Raw genomic sequence first — 11,604 nt, 5'->3', positions numbered from 1 at the left:
ACAGAGGCTTTAGCGTGTGGTTAGATTAGATTGTGACCAAACATTCCACAACACAAGTGGGAAAAGATCACGGAATTTAAAACTATCCAACCACATTCCGAGTTAGGCATTGTCCTGTCAATTTAAAATGAGACATGTTTGTTTTCAGTTCTTTGTGGTCCTCTGTCTAATCACCTTTCTTTCTTCATGTTTCGATTTTAAATGTGTAGGCTTTATTCACAATTCCCTCACCACTCACTGATGCCATTCATATGTGACTTTAAAAAAATAAAAATAAAGTTATGAGCAACAAATTACACTAAAATCCACAGTCTTGCGCTATTTAATGTATTGTAGGCGTTAGAGAGCAGAGAGGGAATTTGTACAGTATTTTCCTTTTGAATTTATAGTTTTATTAATTAAATATTCACATTTTCATTGACCTGCTCTGACCTGCTGCATGTCTGTCCTCCGCAAACTATTTAATAACATGAAACATTTGCAAGAATTACAGAAAGTCATATTTTGAATGCCTGAAAAGCACTTTAAATTTGAGGAATTCTAAATTTGTTGTCAACATCTAACTGCAAACAAGAGCGACATCACAACAACTTAAATTGCTTTTAGAAGGCTAGAATGAACGCATTAACCCCAAAGCTTTCCCTTACGTGAAGCTCGGCTGTTCAGCACTGCATGTCAGGCATTTGTCAGACTCTCTTTAGCCATTAACAGCAATCATTTTACAGCAAATCTGAAAGCTGTGTAGTGCCAATCAAATCTGTGGAGATGAAGAAGTCAGCTGAAGTTCAAAGTGAGTCCAGTAAATCAAAAATAATATAAATTAAACTGGGTTCACCATGACATTAAAAAATTCTCACCTATTCAGAATAGTTTACTGGTCTTTTTAAATGATTTTTCTCTGTAATTCCTTTACCAAGTGGCCGTGAAATTTGTAATTGTTTTGCACAGAAGTGGAACCTGCTATTTATTCGTCGTGTCCTCACAGCCAGCGACGCTGCTAAGTCTTCTTATTCCAGTGCAGCAATGCATTGTTGGTACTAAGTTTGGTTTATAAAGTAATAAATGCTGCAGCTTTACTATAAGTAGTAAAAGAACTAAAGGTTAAATCCAACTATAATCAAAGGTTAAAGTCTAACACCTGGTTCACACGGACGCAGAAACTGCACGAAAAGAAGGATCCTTCTATTCTGGGCTGTTGTCAACCTACTGGTTCACACCAGGCGCGGAACTTCGCGGTCCTCCGCGGAAGGCTCGAGCTGGCAGGAAGTTACATCAAGATACATGAGAAAATCTGGTTTACTTTCAAAATAAAACCAACTTTTCACAATAAAGAGCAGTGATTGACGAATGCTATTATCGTTTTGTACCTAAACAGACTGTAGACATAAAAATAAACACACAATCACAACACACACTTTTCTCTGTGTGTCTCAACAACAGATAAATTAAAGAAGTGTAGACTTACTAACTACTCGCTTCTTATTAGCAGAAACATGAGGTAATATTTTTAGGTTAGTAATTTACCCATGTTGGCAGAAATGATAAAAAGCTCTAGCAGAAGCGCCTGTCGTCCGTAGCGGAAAAATGCGCGTCTGGTGTGAATTGCAGGAGAAAGCGGATTCCGCGCGCTCTGCTTCCTTGTCCAGTGTGAACCTAGCATAATAAAGTGTTTTTGTTTTTTTTCCTGAAAACTTCCTTTGACCTTTCAAAGATATTTATTTCCTTGATAAAACTCTGAAAGGAAAAATCAAATTCACGTCTGTCTCTCTAAATTGGATTATCCTGCACGCCATCACAATAAATTATAAATCATTTAACAACCTCATCAAATCTTTTATCAACGTTTCTAGTCTGAGGGTTTTTTATTTTTTCTCTTTTTTGACGATATTTATTTTAATTCAGCCAAACGTTGTAAAGGTTCACTCTAAAGGTAGAGACAGTACGGTCTCTGGCCACCACAAAACCAGCGGACAGATCAAAGCTAATCTCTGATCATGACCGAGGATTTCACAGCCTTCAGATGCAGAGCCGTTTCTGCAGATGGCCGAGTCAGTTTCCCTTCACCTCTGCAGGCTTTACGCCGGCTGTGTTTGAGGAAGACCTTGCAGGAATCAGCAGAGATCCTTCTTCACTCAAGCTGCAGATGGTTGCTGCCGCAGCAGGTCCAAGTCTGACAGACGCTTCCATCGGACCGGCAGACTGCTACAGACGTAGGAGCGGTCCAGAGGACTGAGGCGGTATCTGCCCCTTCCCATGGTGTGTTTGTCCACAGAAAACATCGTCTGCACTTTAGTTTGCTTCAAGTAAAGACACTTATCAGTACATCAATAATAAATCAATTTGTGTTTTGGTGGATGTAAAGGAGGAGCGACCTTCACTAGTGCTGTGCGTTATGGAAAAAAATAGTATATCACAATATAAATTATTTTAAATCACAATAACGATATATATCACAATATACAACAATAAAGCATAATTTCTGTTATTCTCTGTGAAAAAATGTCCAAAGTCACTTTTCTGACTATTTTAAGTTACAGATAACAGAAAAGTCACAATTGAGAAAGTGCATCAACTGTTGGAAGAGTTGCTAAAATGATGTGAATATAGGAGCTAAAGCTCCTATATTAAAGCTTTTTTTTTTGTTTTTTAGATCTTATGTCAGTAAGCGGAACTTCAGTTTCAGTTTTTGAGCGGGAAAAAAGCACTCGCTACTTTTACCTTGAAAACACCAACACTTTATTTCGAAGATTTGTTTACTTCCGGTGACAGTAGCACTGCACATCCAGCTTTGTTTGTTTTTCTGTATATCAGAGCTATATAGTACATATATATGTATATATATATACATATATATGTTTGTGTGTGTATGAATATATATAGAAAATATTTGACTACACTCTACTATATTTATAAAGATCGCGAATTAGCGATTTGGATGTAGCGACATTCTCCAACTCAAATTTTCAGGAACAGATTGCGAGTATCCGACTGCTCAGATAATCATTACATCTCTGTTCCACAGCTGTTTATCTCTTATTTTTAGTCATCTCAATCCTTCATTTCCGTGGACTTTCCTTGAGTGATAGAAGGTTTTTTTGTGTTAGCATCAGCGCAGGAATAGCCTCCTAGCATAGTTTACATCTTGCTGTCTTCTGCTCATTGTCGGACGTCTCGAATCCAAAATGCAAATCACTGACGTACGTCTCTTTCTGGTAAAAGTGTTTCTTCTTGGCTGTCTGCATCAGTGTATCCGTCTGTTTTTACTCCGGGGAAACAACTTAAAGCTGTTCCGCGTCTATCATGCTGCACTCCATAAGTAACGTAAAGCATGTCGTTAAACCTGCGTATGAATGATAGAAGAGAAATGGCACAATAGACACTTTTCTATCACCCAGCACAAACCTTTAGTGTGCAGGTTTTATTTTTTTACCGCGACTCTTTATTACTTCATTGTAAACACTTTGGAATCAATTTTTAGTTTCTTTTAATGTTTTAGTTTAACCAAATAAGTTTACAAAAACAGCCTTTTTTCCTCCACTTATTGCTTCAAAGACATCGAAAGTTATTTAAATCTTAAAAGTGATGTAGAGCTAAAGCTTTATAACTTTCAAAGACTTTTTTTTCCTTTTCGCTGTCAGTCTTCACTCCTTTTACCTGTCCATTTTGGTGGAATTATTTTCTTTTGTTCAGCTCCTCAGCACTTGAGTACTCAACTCTGACCCACCAATGACTTGTAATCCTCTGAAGATGGTCGAGTACCATAAAAATACAGAAAGAAAAATTTTAAAAGTCCTTAAGAAAAAACGTTGGTCAGGACCACCTTACAGATAACAACAGAGTGGTTTAAATAAATAATGTTGTGTTAAATAAGTAAAGGGATGGCGAAGATTGACGCTCCTCTTTGTCTGGGTGTTTTTGCAGGGTTGAATGCATCTAATACTAAGAAGAAGGAACACCATGAGACACATGGCTGTAGAAAACCATTTTAACCCATTTATGCAGCTATTAAAAAAAATCCCTTATTTTTTTAATTAGGGTAATTTTATAGAAGTGGTTTGATGCTTATTTGGTTAAAATTTGGATAATCAAATATGTGCACAACTGACTCAATTTCTCTTAGCTGAGAAGTTTTTTTATTTTGCTCCTATTTATGTATTTTTCATTAAAAGCATCAAGTGGGATTTGTTATCTGTGCTGATTATGACATTAAAATCTATATGAATTAACTTTTAAGCGTTTTTATGTGAGCAATGAGTGTCAACTGTTATGAGAACTGGACTGAGTGACCCAAACAGGAAGTACCTGCTGACTCCAAGATCCCAAAATTTCATAGGGTATGTCAACATTCCTTCACTACGCTCTATATAGTGTGTTTGCCTTTTTTTTTTTTTCTTTTTTTCTGGCATTTGCCATTTTCTAGTGCTGTCTGAATCTACAATTCCAAAATCGAGAGCACTAGAAATTTCTCAGAAGTCTTTTCAAATAACCAGTGTGCATTGATGCTCACTATTACTACTACTACTACTCAAAATGAGGAGTTTACCTATTATCTTAGCAACATGGCATGTTTTTGGCTAGTTTGTTATTTACTAAGGCTTGTAAGGTTAATTTGGAGTTTAGTTTCTATTTTAGCTACAAGCTGAAGTTTTTGACTAATTTAGTTTACTGAGGAATTTTAGACTATTTTGGAGGTTAGCTTGTATTTAAGCAACAAGCTGATATTTGATCAATTTGCTAACATTTTTGGGTAATTTGTTATTTATTGGGATTTTTAGGCTATTTTTGAAGTTAGCTAGTAATTAATCAACCAGATAGTTTTTTGGCTAATTTGGCTTTAACTTAGGTAAAAATTTAATAAATAAATAAATAAATAAATAAATAAATAAATAAATAAAAAAAAAATCACATTTTGAGATGCTAGTTTCTTTTTCTATTTTTGCTTTTGTATGTGCCAAAACCAAGACATAATTCATATTTATTAAAAAAAAAAAAGGTCATGAATGCAAATCCAAATTTCTTAAAGGTTAAAATAAATCTACGTGGCTCCTTCTGGGTTTTGATCAGTTGCAAAAGAGCCCAAGTGGCTCTTTTCCTGTAAAAGGTTGCCGACCCCTGACCTAAGTGGACTATACCAATAACCCAATGTCTCAGGGGCAGCGCTAAAACATTTTATATATGGGGGGCGGGGGGGGGTTGGAAGAGTGGAAACACACCAGAATGGTGCCACGATTTGGGAAATATTGTGTATAATATACGCCAAAACCGGTTTTTGCGTGCATATAATACACGCGGTCCTAAACGTGTTAAAATGTGTTTTCCACGTTTGACACGCCCCCTGGTGGAGCCGTGAGCATCACAGACAGCCCCACTAACAAACAATTTGCTTTTCTAACCCTAACCATAACCGTAATCCTAACCTTAACCAGGAACGCCGTCATATAGAAAAGAGCCGGAGGATTTCTGACCACGTGATCAAAACGAAACCTAAAAAGCCGTGTATATTGTCCGCCTGCGCAACCTATTCTCTACCATTGCGTATCATATGCACGCAAAAAGCGTGTTTGGCGTATATTATACACGGTATTTCAGAGTGCAAAGTCGTGGCATATGTATGCATTTTACTGAGAGTGTGTTGCACAGTGACACACTAAGACTTCACCTGTTTAAAGTCTCTTTATATTGTGGTTCATAACAAAAACAGCAGAAGAAAACACTCCCCAATAGTTGGGGGTGTTTTTTTCTTTATTTTTTATTTATTAGTGAATCTACGCTCCTCAAACGCCTTTATTCCATCTCATGTACCAGCCCAGTTTATCTAAAGTAATGTCATAATGAATCAATAATAAATTGCTAAGTTCATTCTCCTGATAACAAGATAGTTGATCTCGTTATAACGAGAAAACGTTCTGAAAAGGAAAAAGTAGGACAGGCCGATTTCGGCTTCTTTTTCATTTAAAACTTTTATTTCATTGAAAATTGTAAAATGTCTGGATTTCATTTAAAAAAAAGTTGCCTTTATTATTTGTTAGCAAAGTTCTAAAAAACCTTTTAATGAAAATGTCTTAATCTTTGTCAAAATAACAGTATTTACTAAAACATTTGGGGGGGGTCTTGCTCCTCTTTGGCTCCGCCCCTGAGCTTTCAGCTCTTACTGGTAAGAATATTTTCCTTGTGTTACTGAGATTCACCTTCAGTTACTGAATGGAAGAAATCATTTTTTTCTTAACTGGACAGAAAATGAAAGACAAGAACATCTAAAGAGAACCAGATTTGATTAAAGAATATATTCTAATAAATGAGAAGCACGAGTCCTGACAGACATGCACTAAATTTGCTGACTTTGTGGGGGCAGGACAACAAAAACCCAGTGTCCACGCTGCCACCAAGCTGAGCCGAACTTCCTCTGACCGTCACCCTTCATTCCTCTCACAGCAGTGAGGAGCAGAAGAAGCAGCGGCGTTTCCGTCCGTGACCGCGGCTCAAATATCACAGCGGCGGCTCCATACAGTAGAAAGCAAACACATCATTTCCTCAACATCTGCTACCGCAGCAGGTTTTTACCTCCTGTAAGCTGGCAGAGTCCTGCAGCTCCGACATGAAGTAGATTTAAACCTATAGAATGATTATTGCTGCCAGCCTGACAGAGCCTGGACTTGCCAGTTCTGGCACATCAAGCGTGGCTGTTGGTTATTATCAGTCAGACACTTCAAATGCTCTCTTACTTTAGGCCACCTTACAAGGTGCCATATCAGACCTCAGACAGGCACACGGGATAAGGCCAATTTGGCACAGAGAAACTGTAGGAACAAGCCCTGAGCTATTTTTCAGATACTTTTTTCCTGCTTGGATGAATACATTTACAGAGACTACACCATGCTGCTCTCCTCTCGCACACTGCTATAGATCCATCACGCATAATGGTCCACGGAAGTGGTCAGTCGGCCGCTAATAGGTCACATGTGACCACTCGGTGTACGTTCTTTCCAGCCGTGCATATCTGACTATACGAGAACAAATAAAGTGCACAGACACCTCTGTTCCACTCCATCACTTTCATTTCAAACATACTGCTGAGGTAGGGAGCAATTGTTCTGCTACATAACCCGCCTCCTCCTTCACTAATCAGCACACCCTGAAGGCATTCTGCAGGGAGGAAGAAAGAAAGGTGAAGGGAGGATTGTTAAAAATTCATACAGTGGCTAATGGCTGCAGAAAGAACACATTATTGGGGTTATGCTGAGAGCGTCGTCTCCCAGATACCAGAGAATAGAATATAGTTGCCTTAAATGTATATAAACAAGCATTTTTTGGTATTTTAGAGAAGTTGGAATATCATTTCTGAAATCAGCAGTGACGCCCGGAGGGGTGGCGTGTTTACTCAAACGGGAAGTCATCGGTTCAGAGACTGCTGCTGTGACAGAAGCCACACTTTAGATAAGAGATGGAAATTATTTACAGTTTCTTAATGCAGATAATTGGAACCATTTGTAGTTCATGAGTCACACTGTCTTTAGCTGAAAGTCTGAGGAGAAGCAAAAACGATGGAACAACGTGTCACCAGAAATGATTATAAGAGCTAAAAGTCTAGAAGCTGATGCGCTTGTCTTGTTTTTTGCACTTCAAGCTACTGAGACGTGAGACGCCAGATGGTTGAGGCGCTAAGCAGGCTGTCATTTCCCTGTATGATGGAGACAAATGAAAATCTTTCACTCTGATCAACATTCCAGTTAGTTTGTGCTTTTTATTATTTACATTACTGATTTCCTAAAAGCCAAGTTCCATGACTGGGGTTTGGGTCACCACTTTGAGGGCCACCCAAACCAAATCGCATCAGCTCAGTGGCCTTATGGTAGAGTGTACCCTCCGAGACTGGAAGGTCGTGAGTTCAAATACCGGCCAAGTCATACCAAAGACTCTAAAAATGGGACCCAATGTTGAGAATAATCGTATCTCTTGATAACATTTGATGAAATGTTTGGTCAGGCATTGGTACGCTGAAAATAAACTTGCCCTGTCCAAAACTCAGGAAACAGGCTGGAACATTTGAGGATAAATGTCAGAGTGACATCATGATTGATTAATTAAGGTGACCACTGTCCCTTCTTAGAAAGATATGAAGGAAACAGTTATATGTTATAGTCCATGTATGGACCCTTCATGGTTTGGCCAGGAAACATTTTTTTGTTGTTGAAGTAAGAGATATGGGTGTGTTGTGCTTTTTGTCACGCATAGATATGTAGAAAAGTCTGGGGAGAGCAGAGATTGGGGGGCTTCAACCAAATCTGAGTGGTTACGCTCGAAGACTTTCTGACTTTACTCATGAATAAAGACCCTTTTTGAACAGACAGCTAATTCCAGTTTTTCATTTTTATCCACAAAACCAGGGCCTCCCTGCTTGACACTCAGCATTAAAAGGTTGGATTTGGGGGTTAAACCACCAAACGTTTCCATAGCGCGGCCGTGTCTGCAGCTCACCGCTCCCCCAGAGGATGGGTCAAATGTGGAGAATAAATTTCCCAGCGGCATTTGTGTCTGACAACTAATGGGATTTTAACTTTAACCGACCTCTTCTGAGTTCTACAAGAGGTGGTGGGTCCACTAGAGAGTGATTTCACGTTGCTACTTTGTGCTTGACCCAACCGGGGCCCTTGAGAGGAATCCCGGACACTAGGCGCTCGCCTACCAGCCTGAGCCCCAGCCATGCCTGGTTCTGGGGTGGGGCCCCGGTGACGCCAATCCAGGCGATGTAATCTTTCACTGAAAATCTCAAAGGGGTTCGGAACCACTCTTTGTCTGGCTCGTCACCCTGTCTGCTATAGACTCTGCCAAGGGCAGAATCTCCAGACAGCATAGCTCCTGAGATCATTCGAACACCCCTTCACCACGTTAAGGTGGCGGTTCAAGGAGCCTATTAGGCGGAGACCCCAGGGAAGACCCAGGACACACTGGAGAGACAAGGGCCCAGTCCAAATTCTTCCCTTCTCCCTTCCCCTCCATTTGAAGGGGCATTTTAAGAGCAACCGTGTCTGGAATTTTTTTTTTTTTTTTAAATCCGACCCTCCAAACCGCGTCGCACTGAGAAGTGCTTTTCTTCATGTGGCCAGGCTCTGAACCACAGCATGACCTTTTTAAATCTATTATTATGTTGTCAGCGCTAGAAGCTTGGTGCTAAAGCTAGCGGACCGGCGATTGGTGACGTCATTGAACGAAAGTAATGTAGAAATTATGAGACACTATTTTTTCGTAACTCTCCGTTTGGAGGGCTAAATGAGGGGAAAGGGAGAAGAGAAGAATTCAGATTCGACCTACATCTCTTGGGTGGCTTAGGAACACCTTGGGGTCCCCCAGAGGAGCTGGAGGAAGTGACCGAGGAGAGGGAAGTCTGGGTATCTTTGCTTAGACTGCTACCCCCGCGACATGATCCCGGATGGATGGATGGAATCAGCTAATCAATCTATACTTATATAGACACCAAATATGACAATAGCGACACCAACAGGACATATTACTAAATACGGCTCCTACAGTGATGTTAAGTCCTTTTTTCCATACCATGCATAGATTGGTAATTCAGTCTTTAACACAATAAATAAATAAATGGAGCTATATAAGTTATGTTATTTTCCTGTTTCAGGTTGTTTTTTTTCCGTTTCATGGAGCAGATTTATACTGCAGTGTTTATACATGTATGCAAAGTGTGCAGCAATAACGTAGCCTTCCTGACATTCAATAGATAGTGTGAAAAGCTTTTGTGCATCCTCACGATGCGAGTGCCAACATGACGCACAAAGACACAAATCCTCATCCTTTCATATTTCATGATTCATTTATTGGATTTTTCCTTTCTAGGTCAAATATAGGTTTTTATTTACTTCCGTCTAAAACATAAATTAAACATTATAGAATGTACAAGACAAACTTTGTTATCATGTAATGTTTGAAAGATTTAGTTATGAATGTTTATGCTGAGCCCTCATGCCAGCTGTTCTGTCTTCCTTCAGTTGAAATGAGTGCTTAGTGTCTATTCAACTCCAATTAGTTGTTTTAACCTTTTTACTGGATTCAAGAGTTTCATAACAACATCACTTTGCGTTAATTGCGCAAATGGTCAAAGAGTGTGTACTTTATCCGTCGCTTGCGACAAGTCCATCAATAAATGCCTGAATTTATTTCCACCTTTGAAAATAACTTTTTGCTTTCAAGTTGATGGAAAATCAAGATAAGTTTGGGGCTAAAATGGTTTGATGCATATTAGTCTCAAAATGGGTCAAGGAGTTTGTCATTTTGCAACCAATGTCAACACATCACATCAAGAGGTTGCTTTAACAAATCCGTATTTTTTTCCCCTTTATTTTGCTGTTTATCTTTGAGGAATGCATTAGTACTTTAGAAAGGCAGCCCATACCATGATACCACCACACTTTAGCAACCTTTGGTTTTTGAATTTTTTGTTTAATCTGTGACATAAAGATTTCTTCACTATAACTACAGGTCATTAGACCACAAGACATTTAGTCAAAAAGCAAAATTCATTTCCATGTTTTCCACTAGTTTTGGAGCCATGTCTTTCTGATTGAACTACAGAGAAAAAAAAATCAGTCACAGCTAATACATGTATTTTTAGCTAATTTTCTTGAGATCATGAAGTAATTAAGTTGTGATCTTGTGAAAACTGTTTTTGGTTTTCTAGACACAGAATAATTAAAAAACATAACAGTTAGTCTCAGATGGAAACCTAAATGTCGAACACTGGATCACACAAATTGATCAATTTGTCACATGTCAACTGTGTCTCTGTTCAACCTGATCCATAAGTGAGACTTACAACAGTGATAAACTCGTTATAAATAATGACACGTGATTAAGTAAAAGAGCACTATTTTAATAGAGGGAACACACACACAAATATATATGTATATATATATATTACAGCAACACTACTTTGTGCAAAGATTATCTATGGTGACAAACATCTCACTCTAATAGCATTGGATCCTTAAGTTGTGGTCTAAGTCGGGTGGAAATTGTGTTAAGTTTTTGGTCATAACTAGGGCTTGGTATTGATTGTAATTTCCAGAACTGATTTCATTGACTAGAGCCTGAATTGATTCAATTCCAACCCCTCTACCGCGGATTTGAACTTACATGATTTAGGCATTTAGTCACATTTATTTGGAAATACATGAATTATTTTGAAAATATTTGTATTAATCTGATACAGTTCACATACCATGTATTAGAGAAATAATTATTTTGGTAGTAGCATACAGTGTTACACGGAGAAGCTTCTGCTTCTATTGGAGGACTTTTCAGTTTGGCCACTAGGTGGCGATTGCGCTATAGCATTACACCTCATTCCAGAAGAAGGAGAAAAAAAATGGGCAAAAAAAACTAGGCTTTCAACCACAAATGGTTGATTTTAAAGAGGGTTCCTTAAAAGGAGTTTGGAAAATTCATGCCTCCAAGTTTATAAGGATGTTCATTTAGTCAGCAATGTATGTTCAGCTCGACCTAGCGTTAGCATTAGCCGTTCTATGGGAAATTCCATTAAACTTTAGCATCAAGCTAGTAGACTTTACCTTTATGTGGTAAATCGATCTCTAT

Source organism: Oryzias melastigma, linkage group LG21, assembly GCF_002922805.2.
Source record: "Oryzias melastigma strain HK-1 linkage group LG21, ASM292280v2, whole genome shotgun sequence".
NCBI classification, from domain to species: Eukaryota; Metazoa; Chordata; class Actinopteri; order Beloniformes; family Adrianichthyidae; genus Oryzias; species Oryzias melastigma.
Note: the sequence above shows the minus strand (reverse complement) of the source record.